Source organism: Sturnira hondurensis, unplaced genomic scaffold, assembly GCF_014824575.4.
Source record: "Sturnira hondurensis isolate 20B ecotype Veracruz unplaced genomic scaffold, ASM1482457v3 Scaffold0006413, whole genome shotgun sequence".
NCBI classification, from domain to species: Eukaryota; Metazoa; Chordata; class Mammalia; order Chiroptera; family Phyllostomidae; genus Sturnira; species Sturnira hondurensis.
The window spans coordinates 41,995,216-42,011,368 of record NW_028079044.1 but is presented as its reverse complement, the minus strand read 5'-3'; the positions used below and the strand labels follow the sequence as shown (position 1 = coordinate 42,011,368).

At 43.0% G+C, this 16,153-nt stretch overlaps 1 pseudogene; it reads left to right on the top strand.

Moving 5' to 3' along the window:
• Nucleotides 1–15,686, top strand: part of LOC118988781 (metalloendopeptidase OMA1, mitochondrial-like) — a 122,054-nt pseudogene extending 106,368 nt beyond the window's left edge.
• Nucleotides 15,687–16,153: the final 467 nt, after the last annotated feature.

Here is a 16,153-nt window from a genome sequence, read left to right as displayed (position 1 = left end):
GTAACAATAAAAGCTACTAATAATCATGTTTCAGTCTTTGTCTTACTTTATCTGTTATATTTATGATAGTCTAGTAAGGTAAGTGTGTTTTTGGCTTTATTAACATTTGAGGATACTCTGGCCAAGAAGTTTTAACAATTGTTTTAACGTGGAGGCATGATATAAACCAGGACTACTTGGCTGTTCTCCTCCCAGGAATCTTTTCTTTCTGTTTTCTTTTTTTTTTTTTTAAGATTTTATTTATTTAGCTTTAGACAGAGGGGAAGGGAGGGAGAAAGAGAGGGAGAGGAACATCAGTGTGTGGCTGTCTCTCACATTGATGGGTTGTCCCCCTACTGGGTACCTGGCCTACAACCCAGGCACGTGCCCTCAGTGGGAAACAAACCAGCGATCACGTAGCTCACAGGCCTGTGCTCACCCCAGTGAGCCATGCCAGTCAGGGCCCAGGAAGATTTTCTACCACTGGCTTAAACTGGATTTCTGCTTCAGAGAACAAAATGCAAACATACAAGAGATTTGGTATATTATCCCCATCATTTTGTCGGCAATAAATCTTGAGCTCAAGAAATAAATATATGAATGGTAAAATTTTAGGAGCCAATGGATATCAATGCAGGATATATTTATTTTGAATACAGTGATTTCTAGAATCTATACACTCATATGGAAAAGATAATAATACTTCTACACACATGTCTGAAGCTGCCTTATTTGCAATCTTAGAATGGCTTCAGATGTGATGCTATTGAAACTGGTTTAAATGGAGAGATTGGGATTTAGGGCCTTGACTGAGTGGGTTGACCAGTTGAAGGCAGAACTATTTATCCAATATAATTGTTAGAAATGCATGAGAAATAAAAGCGAGAGGAGCCAGATGATCGGATCCAAGTGCCTTTATTTGATGCTGCACTTACCTGGGGCTGAGTCTGGACTGACGGCAGCCCTGGGGGGAAGCAAGAATGGTGGTGTTTTTTTGTTTTTTGTTTTTTTTTTAAAGCATGGGGTTTTGGGGAGGTAGGGAAGGGTGTTAGTCTATTACTCTTCTGGGTGGTTGCCTCGGGGTTTCAGGATGTGAGTTGGGACAATGGGTTATGTAAAGGGCTGGGCTATTCCCAGGTACAGGAAGGTCAGTCTGACCCCTGGCCATTGTGGCTGGTGCCAGTTGTCTACTGTATGTGGTGGGACAGAGTTGCAATGAGCTGAGGGCTATCATTCGAATGGGGATAACTGAGTCATGGGCAGCCTAGCAGGTTGGAAAACGGGCCTGACCCTTTCAATAATTTCATAGCAGTTTGAAGACCTAAGAAGTGAAGGTAACATTGTGTATAATACGAATTTATAGTTCCTAACAGCTATAAATATTAGACAGTCAGCAAGTGTAAGCTAGGATGTTGAAATTCATTTGAATTCAATGCAACATTTTTCTGCTTCTAAGATTTTGAACATGACTGTAGTGGGCCAAAAGTTCTAGACTTGAAGAATTTTTACCCAGGGAAATATATTACCTAAAAATATGCTGATTTAGCCCTGGCTGGTGTAGCTCAGTGGATTGAGTGAGGGCCTGCGAACCAGAGTATCAGGGTTCGATTCCCAGTCAGGGCACATGTCTGGTTGCAGGCCAGTTCCCAGCAGGGGAGACATGAGAGGCAACCATACATTGATATTTCTCTCCCTCTTTCCTTCCTTTCCCCTCTAAAGATAAATAAATAAAATCTTTAGAAAATATATGCTGATTTAAAAACAATGAAGTTTTGTTTTGGGTTTTTTTTTGCTTCCTCCTCCAGTACAAGTAGAGAAGCGTGCCCCATAGTTCAATTCTTGCTGCAGGAGGACAAAGTGTTACCGAAAAAGGGAGTCCGAGGGGGGGGGGGACACAATACTTGACCCACCCAGGGATGGTATACTAATATCTATTGGGCTCTTCTGTCCACTGCCAATTGGAAAGACATCTCTCAATGCCAGAGATTTGTGAAAAGGAAACAAAATGTTTATTTAATGCTATTCAGGCCTAATGCCTTCATCAAAATATTAAAGTCCTTCAGGGTATACACCTACACACACACACACAGAGCTCCCTTCTCCCATTGTCCCAACTCCGGGTACCGTAAATCAGGAAAAGAGCACACGTCCATTTTTCAGGTTGCCGGCACTGTGAGCTGTGTCGCCTGTCCAGGTAGGATCTCCAGCTAATCCAAAGTCATGCGGCACCTTTCACTGGCAAGAGTTCTTTGTACCAAGTTCCAGTCAAAGTCTCTCCTGCTTTCCAGGCCACTCGGCCAAAAGGGAGCACCCCAAAGCTGCGTGGGCCTCTTCTACCAAAGCCACACTCCACCAAAAGCGCGTCTTTCTTCTTCACCTGGCCAAAGGGATCTCCATTCTGGCAAAGCTGTGTGGTCTTCCCTTTCACCTGGCCAAGAGGGGGTCTGCACTCTGCTGAAACCTTGTGGCTCTCTCTCCTAATGGCTACAGGGGTCTACATCTTTCCAAAACAGCGTGGCTCTCCCCCTCACCTGGCCAAGAGGGGGTCCGCACTCTGCTAAGGCCACATGGCTCTCACACAGGCACTATCTCAGAGAAGCAGCCCCAGTTCCCGCCTGGTTAGCTGCCACTCACTTCTCCCTGGCCCCAAACTTGGCCACAGCTATTTAACATATCTATGAAACCAGTTAAAGGTTATAGATATGTTCAATGACCATTCCAGAGGTTAGCTGCAAAACTGTTGCTATGCAAAACAGCTCTCAATGGCCCTGCTCCATTCGTCCCTTCCCCCAACTGACACCTGGGGGCGGGGGTGAGGACATCTTAATAATATTTCCTCCAATATTCCTATACACTTTGAGTTCTGGACACCATTCCAAACCTTTTGGGGGGGCCCCCCTCCTTGGCTGCACCCTGTATCAAAAGCACAGCAGTGCAGCCATCCCTTCTTCTTGGGCACAGGCCATTGCTGGTTACCTCTTCAGGATTCACCAGTCAGATCCGCCGAGCGGGAGGACCACTTTGGGCATGAGATACATGAGGGAGGAGTGTTTGGGCACCGTCATCACATGTGGTCAGAATAACTAGAGAGGGGAGAACAAATATATTTACTATCTAAAATAAAATTCTGTGCTGAAATGTAGCATGGCTTCCATAAACAGCTGTAGTATTTGAAAAATAACAGAGCTGCATGCCTCTGATTTATGGAAAGTTTGGCCAAGGGCTTCTCTTGTTTTGAAGGACTGTTTGTCTTTCCCTCATATTGAATTATTTTGAAAATTGAAGAATACCAAGGAAAGATCATTTTGTCCCAGTGAGAAAATTTTAATATTATACAATATATATTAGCTCCTCCATTTTTCCTAGAAAATAGAAACAGATTTGTCATTCCTTCCAATCTACCTCTCAAACGGCCAGATTAGCCAGAATCAACCTGGCAAAGTGACAACCAAAGTTGATTTTCTAGAAAAACGTGTATTCTAGGGGTAAATAATAAAATAAAAAAGAAATATACAAGATAATTTCAAAGAATTTTTAGCTATGAAGGAAAAATAATGCAATGTGATAGAGAGTAACTGTGGATAAATGTATTTTTAAAAAATTTTCTGCATTACGTATATCCAGAAATTTAACAATTTAAACCAGGACAGTTTATCAACTTGGTTCACAGTTTTCGCAGGTCAGGAGTCTGGCCCTGAGTTGACTGGGCCAGGCGCTCAAAGTCTTACCAGGCTGAAACCAGGATGTTAACCGGAGGTACCGTTTCATATGGAGCGCGGGGTCCTCTTCCACCCTGTGTACACACATACAACACTTGGGGATGGCAGAATTCAGTTCCTTGCAACTGTGGGACCTGGATCCTTGTTCCCCTGTTGGGGGTCAGCCAGCAGCAATCTCAGCATCTTGAGGCCTTCCTTGGGTCCTGGCATGTGACCTCCTGCACAGACACTCCCACTCAATAATCACTGGCTTCTTCCACAGGCACAGAAAATTATCTCTGCCTTCAAAGGGCTCTCCTGATTACACAGGGCCACCCACGGTCATCGCCCTCGGAATAATTTAGAGTACACTTATTCGGGGCCGTACTTACATCTGCATTTTCCCTTGTGCCACCTAACACACAGAGATGATAGGTAGCATAATTAGTGAAATCCCAATATAGTCATATGTCTCATCCATGCTCACAGAGTCTTCTCTTCCAACTTCCTTAACTACTGTCTTCACTGTTTTATCAACTCCTCCCTTAGTAAATCCACCAGTAAAAACACTGTGGTTTGCTCTTTGGTTTCACCCTAAGAAACCTTATTTCCTCCAGAACATTTGCATGTCTGTCTTGGGCCTGTCCTTCAAATGATCCTTGTTAATTGGAGTAACTGAGAAGGCAAGGAGCATGATACAAGGCATTTAGGAAGATGCTAAGTAAACTAAATAAATATTGTCTTGAAAATGTTGTTTCCCAGTCTCTTCTGTCATGGCATGATGAGCTAAAGGAAAAAAAAAGAGAGAAAAATAATTGAATTCAGCACTGACTTTCCTTTTGCTTTGAGTTCTCCACTTGTAAGAAGAGATACTATGTTTTTGAACACTACAGAAGTCATCTCATCGACTAGAATCAGAACTCCAGCTAACAGACTTGACAGCCACGAGTGGACTCACTGAGAGTGAATTACATGTACACATGCACTGTGTACAGTTTCCATCTTGTACCATGTACCACTATCCTCTTAGTTTTTATCCCCTGAACTTAACAGATAAGAGAAAAGAGAACCAGAGACTCAATAAATATCATCTGTGAGTAAATGGCAATGCTGTAATCTGACATTTCAAGTCCCTCTGACTCCAGAAACTCTTACTAACAATGACCTTCAGCATGTTGCCTTGAGCTTCAAGATTCTCAGCTGAAAAGGAAGATGGGTGGTGATCATTCATTTCATTTTCAAGTATTCATCAAGTTATTGTGTTCTATATACATGCTATAGGTATAGTAGTAAGCTAAACGTAGAAATAACGTTCAGCTTAATCGGTGACAAATATAAAAATAATTATACTGAAAAATAAAGAACTGCTCAATACTCTGGAAAATAGGAACACGCTTCTATGTCTCCTTCCTATGGACATAAGGAAGGCGCTTGGGAGTTGTTATGGTCAGGAAAGACGTGCCTGAAAAATTTGCTTTGAGACGACAGCTGAATGGCAACACAATGATCAGCAGGGGGATAAATCCTAGCAGAGAAAATCGCTGGGGTAGATGCTGGTGGTGAGTCAGGAGTGCTCTTTGCAGGCAGTGAAGGCTGCCCCTGGAGCTGGACTGCGTGTGTGGGAGATTTCCTTGACAAAGCCTCATTACCCATGCCATTGTTCTGTGCTTTAAAGTCAAAGGCAGGCAGGGCCAGCCAGCGGAGAGTGCTTTGTAAACTAGAAAGCACTGTGTTAACATGCAAGTTTATGGGGGTTTTGCTGGTTTCTCATCTCAAAAGACTATAACATTTCCCCCAAACTGTTCTTAAAGTCTTAGTGCAGTGGGATCTTTTCATGGCGTGAAATTGGGGTTTACAGAGGAGCTTCTGTTTCCACGTTGACAGAGCTGGAGACACAGTTAGCTTAACTCCTGGGATGGAGATGTGCTCCAGAGCATTAAATACGCAGCTCCTGGCTGTGTCTAAAGAAGACAACACGCATCTGTGGTTTGATTAATTGTAAATGTGTGCTTCTTGGCTGAAGACAGGGGAGCCACAGAAACCCAGATTGTCTCACAAGCCAGAGAACAGAGCAATTTCCCCACTGGAGAGGGAGAGCGGAGGAAGACAGGGAAAGAAACCAGTAAGCTGGTGACTGATGGGTCAGGACGGAGTGGTCCTGATAAAAACATAACGCATTCTGATGTGGGGGGTTTGCCTCTCTCGAGGTGTGCTTCGTGATGAGGACAGGACCCCACCCTCTCTAGACAGCAGGAGACGAGGATGTGGACCCAGCTTCTTCCTGGTCACAACGGTTTTATTTCACTTTTCATTGGAGGATTGCAATCTCTTTTCGCTCAGGCATGTCTTTAATGAGAACTCATGGAGTGCTCACTCTGTCAGCCACTCTATCAGACACTGCAGATTTGGGGACAATGAGGAACCATGTTTGACTTCCATCCAGTGAGAGAGACATACATGAAATTAAGTACCAATCACATTAATGCAAAGCTGTACAAAGCTCTAGGAGAATCAGAGAGATAATGATTCATTCAGGGGGCATAATGTATTAAAAGGGATGGACATTTGAGCTCCATCTTGAAGGGTAAGTGGCTGAGTGGATGAAAAGGAACTTTCTGAGGAGAGGAGGAGCCGGGTGAGGTGTGCAAGGACAAATGCATCACACAAGGCCAGGCTCATCAAGTAGCTTAAACACAGGTCACCAAGAAAGGTGAATGCCATGTTCATGATACTATCAGTGAAAAAGCAAATAATGCCCTTGACTTGTTCATTAACATGATTTCCAGGTTGTGTATTTTCTAGTTTGACTAAATGTCCAACAGCCAAGGAGCTATTGGTTCCTGCCACTATTGGTTCCTGCCAGTTCAATATGGGAAATCTTCTGTGACATTTCAGAAGGAAAAGGAAGAGACGGGAAGGAGGAAGGAAGGAAGACAGGGAGGGAGGGAGGAAGGGGGGAAGGAAGGAAGGAAGGGAGGAATGGTGGGAGGGAGAGAGGAAAGGAAAAAAAAGAGAGAAAGCAGAAGGGGAGGTAGAGATAAAAGATAAGAGATAAGCCATAACTGAAAGAAAAGAAAATAAAGAGAGAAATAAAAAGTTAGGAATCATTTGGGTCCACTGCCAACAAGAGTTAGGAAAGCTGATTTCTTAAGATAAACTGAAGTAAAACGAAATATGCTCCATATGTTGAAACTGTATACTTAGTTTGAGATAAACAAAAACATGTTTGGAGGATAGCTGCCATAATTAAAAAGAAATTAAAAGAAAGAAAGAAAAACCATCTGGGGATAGAAACGTATTTAAACACACACACACACACACACACACACACACACACTATATATATAGAGAGAGAGAGAGAGTGATTCCAAAACTTGACGTTTTTCTTGACTTAAGTAAACTTGCTTGTTGCACAGGGCATTGCAACAGTCTCTCCCCGAAGCACCCCGGGGAGCTTCCACCCTGTTCCAGGCGGAAGCTACCCAGGACCACTCAGGATTGCTCAAACACCAGGAGACCTTTCCAAAGCCTGTCCTTTGCTCCTGCTTCCTTCTCTGCTGTGCATGTACTCCCTCCCTTTTCCCTCTGGACAACTCCAAGTGACCTGTCACCCAACTCAAATGTCCCCTGCTCCCAGCTGCGTGCCTGACACGCAGCACAGTTCATAACGTCTCCTCATCTGTGAACTGCATGCCTGCGTATCCCTTTCCTGTGGCTGCCGTAACAAAATACCAGGATCTGGGCAGCTGGAAACTATAGTCTACTGTTTTGCAGTTCTGGAGGCTAGAAGTCTAAAATCAGGCCGTCGGAATCAGGGCTGGTTCCTTCGGGGGCATCTGCTGCAGAATCTGTTCCCAGCCTTCCTCCTAGGTGCCAGTGGTGCCTACAGTTCTTGGTGTTCTTTACACTGTAAATGCATCGCGCCAATCCCTGCTTCCATCCTCGAATGGCGCTCTCTGTGTGTCCGTGTCTGTCTGTTCACATGGCCACCTTCGTATGAGGACACCTGTCATGTTGGGTCAAGGAGCCACTCTAGTATGACCTCATGCTAACAAGTCACATCTGCAACCGTCTTATTTCCAAATAAGGTCACTGTCTGAGGTACTACAGGTTTGGACTTCAACATATCTTTTGGGGGACACAATTCAACCCAAAGCGACACATCTCTAATATAGATCCAGTTTCCCTGAAGGAGTCAGTTGTATGTATGCCTGTCAATGTCCCCCACCCTCAGAGAAGTCCCCCACCATCAACTTCTTTGAGGATGGGGGATATATATATATATATTCCTTGAACCACAAATTCAACCTTATGTTTCCAAGACTGAGCATTGTTAATTCATAGTTACTGTGTTCTAAATTGAATTAAATATGGAAAATTATAGACAGAGGGTTTCTGGTTAGAGCTAAAAGGAGGCTAAGAGGCACAGCTAAGTCTACATGTGAGAGGGAATGCAGGCAAGTGGTGACCTTTCCACCACGACGCTTTCCAGAGGGGCCTCCTCTCCTGCTGAGGGCCCTGTGGCAGCAAGAAATCCTTGCTGGAAGACTCATGTTTGAAAGTGGCCGTCTCTGTGGCCGTACCTATACAGGTGGTATCCGTACCGTCCCTTCTCTGTTTGCCTCAGTTGATCCTCGAAACTCTGAGAAGGAGACAAGAAGGAGTGATTTTAAAATTTCATGAAGCATGTGAACCCTTTTTTATCATATGAACTTTTTCTCTAAACTCCGATTTAAATGGCAGATCTCTGTGAAGCTGCCAGGGATGTGGGGAAGAGGAGAGCCTCGAATGCCCCGACTTGTGTCATCCCCAAGCAGTGTCCATGGGAAGTGCTAAAGAATTCTGGAAACAGGATTGAGCACAGGCCTGCGAACCAGAGGATCTCGGTTCGATTCCCAGTCAGGGCACATGCCTGGGTTGCAGGCCAGTTCCCGGCAGGGGACACACGATACATTGTGTGTCCTCGGCAGAGGCAACCATACATTGATATTTCTCTCCCTCTCTCCTTCCCTTCCCCTCTAAAGATAAATGAATAAAATATTTTTTTAAAAAAAGAATTCTGGAAACAGAGATTTAAAACCACTGGGCTAAATGAAAGGCCAGGTGTGGTACGTAGACCTAGACAGAGAGGATCATCCATGAAAAAGGGGGAGGAGGAGGAGGAGGAGAAGGAGAAAGAAAGGAAGAAAAGAGGAAGAAAGAGAAGGAGGAGGGGAAGAAGAAGAAATGAAAAAGCTTATTAGAAAATAAGAGACACTGGGGAGAGGAATGGTAAGGAGAGTCAAAGATCTTGGGGAAATTTTGCTAAGGCCATAGCACAGTATTTCAAAGAGGCCTCCCAACTTTATATTAATACAAAGTTAGCGATTTTTTTACAAGGACAAAAAATGTATAGACTCTGCTATACATTAATTCATTCATTCAGCAAACACTTCAGCAAGGACATGTTATTTTTAACCATATCATAACTACCATATTTTTCGCACTATAAAACACAGGGTTTTTTTTGTTGTTTCTTTTTTGTTTGTTTTTTTCCCCCTTCCCAAATTGGGAGGAATAATGATTGTTAACGCTGCTGTTGAACTCTGTTTACATTTACACTGGTGGAATATTATGCTATTTATGTTATTAAATATTTCACCACAATTTTTGCTTCAAAAACTTTTTTCTATTTTCCTCCTCTAAAACCTGGGTGTGTCTATGGTCCAAAAAATATGGTATTTGGTCACAAAGGTAACACAGTCTGAGAGAGAGACAATGTAGAAGATTTCATGTGAATTTCAAGTAACGAATTTATCTTTCACAGAAAGATGGATTTGTCGTACTCAGGTTGGTGGTATATAAAACAACTTCTAAATGTCCCTTATCGATTTTTGCTTCGGCCATTGTGAATTGGTAACATTTCCTAGGGCACACCTTTTGTTGTAGATTTTGGCACCTTGGGGCATGCGGACCTGTCCTTCCAAATGTAACTTAAGCTCACCATTCTCCAGGGACTCTTCCCTGAACACTCAGGTCCAATTAACCACATTTCCCCCCATTTGTCTTTGGGCATCCTCTGCACCTTGAATGAACTGATCCTGTTGTACTGTTACATTGACTGGTAAGTTATTTATAGAACTGCTGCTTAGTTTCAAATAATGGGCTCGCCTGGGCAGTCTTGTCTGTTAATGTCTTAACTACCCAGTCATTAATCACTGTGCCTGGTACGTAATAGGAAGTGATAAGTGTTTGCTGAATGAATGAATTCATGTATAGCAGAGTCTCTGTCAAACTGTTTTGAAGTTTTCAGGTAATCTTGGGAAACTGTCAGGATGAGTAGAGACACAGTCTGAATGTCAGTATTCTATTAATTTGTACAAGAGAAATGAGACACTGCGGTCAGATCTCCGGTGGCTTTGTAGTCCTGACTCAGCACTGTCAAGATGAGGGAATACAGAAAATAGACTTTTTTTCCAAACTTCTCTTGGAAATTAGCCCAAGAGCCAAATGTTTTATTTTAATGGTATGTTTCTTCTCTCATACCACAACTAGTAAACATTTCAGATCACACATACACACAATGTTTGTTTGTATTTACTCTAATTCCCTATGAAACTCCAGATGTGTAGACCGCTCAGGCATCTAATACATGTTTGATGAATTAAGGAAGAAATGAAGGAACCCTTGGATCCAATGAGCTAAGCTTCTGACATCCATTAGCTGTTACCAGATTGCCTTTGCCTCCTTTGAATGTAGGCCATCCATTTGGAGAACGGGAATGAAAGAACGTGATGCAAATAACTGATCTGTTCAATGCCCTTGAATCAATACTTAAAGTGCAATTTTGTATAAGGCGTTTGGTGCATCCAGAGGTAGAATCCTCAGTTCTGGCTCCAGGTTTGCCCCGCCATGGCTGTATGAAATTAACTTTTTTGGCTAAGTAGATGGAGCTTGGTCCCACCTACTTTAATGTATTCTGACTTAATGGAACATAGGCCAGGTTTTCTTTAGGTTCAGTAACATCCAGTATGATTCTAACATGATTATACATGAGCCTGGATTATAACACTTGTACATCTCAGCCAGGCTTTTCATTCGGTGTCCTTGGGAAACAGGCATCATCTCAAAGTTTTCACATGCAGAAAAAAAATTCTGTCCCTTTGATTAATTTCCAGGAAGAGTTGTTGGAAAAAAAACTCCCAAAACGTTCTTATCCTTTGTGCCGCAAGCAACGCACCTCTGGTTTCATAGTCCTCTGCCTCTGCACCTTCAAAAAGTCTTCAGTTAAGTGGCCACCTCCTTCTCACAGAAGAGTTTCACTGAGCATCGTTTGGAAGGGGAGCGTGCCTCTGGGGGTAGAAGTAGCAAGGGTCTCACTCACCAGTAGTTTATCAACTGTTTCTTCCAGCTTTGTGTCATACTTCCTGAGAACTCTGGCAAATTAAGCATTCTCCCACTTCTTCCACTCCCTGCTCACTTTATAAATCACTTCCCTGATCAGTGTCAGGGTGACGTGCCATGCCTGATCATGCATTTACACAGCAGCTTAAAACTCGAAATGCCTTTATCTGCGTTAATCTTGTTAAAGCCCCCGCAGTCTTGAAATGACAAGTCAGATTGATTTCTGCTCATTTTTCAGATAGGGAAATTGAGTCTCAGAACTTTCCAGACTTATGAAAGGATAATGAAAATGGATAGAATTGGGCCTTGAACCTGAGTGTTTGATTTCTAGTTCAAGGCTCATCACCCCACAGTGCTCTACTGGACATTTAAGAAACAGCTGTGCTTGCTCATGCATTTTTTCCCTTCAACATATTTACTGCACATCTATTATTTGCAGATATTGTCCTTGGCATTATTAATGGCATTAGTAATGCAGGCAGTGGCGGTGCTTACTAATGCACTCAGAAAGGAAAATAAACACAGAGTTGCTAATTGAGAAAAGTTACCTTCTCTTTTGCCACTTCTGGGATAATTAAGCACAAGAAAGATGAGCTTCACCTCTGGTCTGTGGTTGTTACTAGTAACTGTGTTTTATTCGAAGTTAATTCACTGACCAGCTAGAGAACAATGTAACACACTAACTCTAACTTCATCAAACTATCAAGCACAAACCAGCTGTATAGTATGTAAAAACCAACCAACCAACCAAACAGGTAACTCAGGGTGATGGGTTGGCTTTTCTGCCTGGAAACTTTCGTTTCTATAGGACTTTTAATTACAAAAGAACAGAATGCCTCATGAGTACCAGAGGTAAGGAAATCGAGATGATCGCTCAGCACTGTACCACATGGAACGACTCTTTTTAAAGATGGCTACTGATTTAAAAAGTTGCAGTCATGCCTCTCCTTTCAGGAGTTTGCACACACTTCATGATTTTGTAACAAGGTGCAGCCGAGAGGGGGCCCCCAAAAAGGGATTTGGAATGGGGTCTAGAACTCAAGGTGTCCAGGAAATATTAAGATGTCTCACCCTCCCCCCCCCACACACACACACAGGTGTAAGCTGGGGAAGGGACAAATGAAGCAGGGCCATTGAGAGTTGTTTTGTATAGCAAAGGCTTTGCCGCTAACCTCTGGCATGGTCAGTTAACATATCTACATAACCTTTAACTGGTTTCGTGGATATATTAAATAGCTGTGGCCATGCTTTGAGCCAGGGAGAAGGGAGTGACTTCCACCCAAGATGTAACTGGGAGGCAACTCCCAGCCCCTGTTGCAAGTGCCTGCGTGAGAGCTTGGAGGTGAGTGGGGCCACGCCACAGGGCCACGCCATGGGACCACGCCTGCCCAGACTCAGGACGGCAGCCCAGAAAACTTGGAATATACAGTAATGCTGGCAAGTGTAGCCGATTGTAGGAGGAGTATGAAATGGGGCTGCAAAGGAGGACTGGCATGGGGATTTAAAACCTAGACATGGCAGCCATTGAGGGAGTTCCACTCGGCTTTGCCAGAGTGGAGACCCCGCAGCCATGTGAGAAGAAGAGGGAGCCACGCGGCTGTTGGCAGTGCAAAGAGAGAGAGCCACACGCTTTTGGACAGAGCGGGGACCCCTGCAGCTGGGGGTAGAGAGGATCACCACGCGGCTTTAGCAGAGAATTGCCACTTGGTTTTGCCAGAGTGGTGACCCTACCCTCTCCACAGCTCTGGTGAAGGAAAGAAGAGACTTTGCCTGGAAGAAGGGGGAAAGAACTCTTTGCCAGTTGACCATGAGAAGGTGCCACATGGCTTTGGAGTAATTAGAGATCCTGTTTGGATGGCAGTACAGCTGACGGTGCCAGTGGCCTGAAACACAGACATGTGCTTCTTTTCCTGAGTTACAGTACCCCAAATTAGGGCAGGTGGAGAAGGATGCGCTGTGGGTGCCTATGGGTATTCAAAAGGACTTTGATATTTTAATGGGGACATTGGGTCACTACTTTAAGTCTGTGTATAGCTTTAAATAAACCTTTCCTTTTCTTCTCACAAATCTCTGGCATTGAGAGACATCTTTCCTCTGGCAGTGGACAGATGAGCCCAGTAGGTAGTCCGGATGGTATTAGTATACCATCCTTGGGGGTTTGGGAGGTTCTGTTGTTCTGTAACAGTTTTTGGCATCCCTGGGTGGGCCAAATATTGTCCCCACTTGGACTTCTGTTCTATAACAATTTCAAGCTGCTTCCTTCATTCTCTTGATAATTCTCAAAGCAGGCAGTAACAACTTGCAATCACTGGGGCCAGGGGCTTTCGAAAATGGTATGGGCACTTCTCTTAAAAAAAAAGAAACTATTTGGAACTAGTTACATATTTATCTATCTATGTACTTATTTACTGCCTCCCCACCCCTACCCCCATCCCACTGCTGCTCAGGGACTTCACATATACCATAGATAGTTGTGATTTTCTGAACAAGTTCTTTTTTAAAATTTTTTTTTATTTTTTTAAAAATATATTTTATTGGTTATGCCATTACAGTTGTCCCATTCCCCCCTTTACTCCCCTCCACCCTGCACACCCCTCCCCCACCATTTCCCCCCTTTTTAAATTTTTATTGTATTTTTTTTCATTACCACTTAAAATGGAACTATTGAAAGGGAGTGAAAGAAAGAACAAACAAATGGGATCTGGTCCTTGTTTTGAGTAGCTCAGGATTGCTGTGTGTAGTGTTTTATTTCATTCACCCAAAATTGAGTCCAGTCACAGAACGAGTGAGCTGCTATTATTGAGGGAACAACATTTGAGACTTTTACTAGAACTGGAATATGAAGCATGGATGGAAGAATTTGAAAATGATATGCTGACTGACAGAGATGTCCGACATCCGACTGTTTTTTAAATTTTTAAAATTTATTTTAATTGTTGTTCAAGTACAGTTTTCTGTCTTTTACTCCCATCCCAGCCCGCCCCCCTCAGTGCTCCCCACCTCCCTCCCATTTCCACCCCCCTTAGTTTTTGTCCATGTGTCCTTTATACTTGTTCCTGTGAATCCTTCCCCTTTTCCTCTGGAATTCCCTCCCCTCTGGTCCCTGTCAGCCTGTTCTCTATTTCAGTATCTTTGGTTATATTTTGCTTGCTTGTTTGTTTTGTTGTTTAGCTTCCTGTTAAAGGTGAGATCATATGGTATTTGTCTTTCACTGCCTGGCTAATTTCACTCAGCATAATGCTCTCCAGTTCCATCCATGCTGTTACAAAGGATAGGAGCTCCTTCTTTCTTTCTGCTGCATAGAATTCCATTGTGTAAATGTACCATAGTTTTTGGATCCATTCATTTTTGGGCACCTAGGTTGCTTCCAGCACTTGGCTATTGTAAATTGTGCTGCTATGAACATTGGGGTGCATAGGTTCTTTTGGGTTGGTGTTTTAGGGTTCTTAGGATATAATCCCAGCAGTGGAATTGCTAGGTCAAAAGGCAGGTCCATTTTTAGTTTTCTGAGAAAATTCCATACTGTTTTCCATAATGGTTGTACCAGTCTGCAATCCCACCAACAGTGAACTAGGGTCCCCTTCTCCCCACAACCTCTCCAACACTTGTTGTTTGTTGCTTTGTTTGTGATGGCCATTCTGACTGGTGTGAAGTGGAGTCTCATTGTGATTTTAATTAGCATTTCTCTAATAGCTAGTGATATTGAGCATCTTTTCATATGTCTCTGGATCCTCAGTATATCCCCCTTGGAGAAATGTCTGTTCAAGTCCTTTGCCCACTTTTTAATTGGGTTGCTTGTCTTCTTAGAGTAGACCGACATCTGACTGACTGTTAATGAAGGGGTTTATCATCTAATTAAGTGTAATAAAGCTATCCCAGAGGTCTCTGAGATCAGTTGGGATATTCATGTGGTTGTTTCTCCAAATATAAATGTTTTATGCTTCCAAATAAAACATGTGTTTATCTTCCCTGGGCTTTTAAAGAGTGTAACTGATATTTGTCTACTTTCTTTCTGTGCTATGAAATAGCACATGCACTTCTAGGGCATGGTACAGAAAAGACAAGCTTGGTTCGTTTACTGAGTTTCCTAGGTCTGATTTTTTTTCCCACAATGATTTGGGCCGTTAGCCCTTGAGATAGGTAGGAACTTTCGGGATGGCAACTATAATGTAAATGGCAGGAGTGTGAGTTTGATAGACCAGACAGTAGAACACTGGAGGCTGGAGCTGACAAAATTGGACTGCAGCTTGCTGCAAAGGCCTGTGTGCTCAGCAGAGCCAGTTCAGCGTCTTGGCAATAGACAGAAGAAAGTCGCAGAAAGCTTCCATGGTCATTGTGAGTTGCCAGAATGGGTATTCACACACCCTGGTCCTGGAAATGGAGCTGAGCACTTGGACTGACTCATACCTCAGGCTCTCAAAAATAGATGGAGCCGTAATTTCCCACCATTTTTGGAACTAGACCCTTGACGACTACTTAAACTCAGCATGAAGCATTTTCTTAAAGAATTAGAGAAAATAGACCTAAACACACACTGTTAAGAAACAGAAAATGGATATTCTTCCCGTTCAAAATCAGGAACCAATGTCGTTAACATATACAGCTGAGGGGAAAACTGGCAGTTGATTTAAAAATGACAAAAATATGGCATAAGAAGAGCATAGTGATCTTCATGATTTTTATGCTACTTTTAAAAAAAATAATGTTTGGCCCTGGCTGGTGTAACTCAGGGGATTGAGTATGGGCCTGTGAACCAAGGGATTGCGGTTCGATTCCCAGTCAGGGTACATGCCTGGGTTGCAGGCCAGTTCCCAGCAGGGGACACACGAGAGGCAACCATACATTGATATTTCTCTCCCTCTCTTCTTCCCTTCCCTTCTAAAGATAAATAAATAAAATCTTTCATAAAATAATGTTTGAAATGAAAGCAAACATGGATATCCAGGTCAAATCATGGATATTACCGGTATTGTCTAAATTCCTCTGCTAGGCATTTATTTTTCAAGCAACATTGCTGTATATTAGCTATTTGAAAATATCTTCAATGAGGGAAATGTCATAGAATAAATTTATATTACACATTGTTTAAAAAA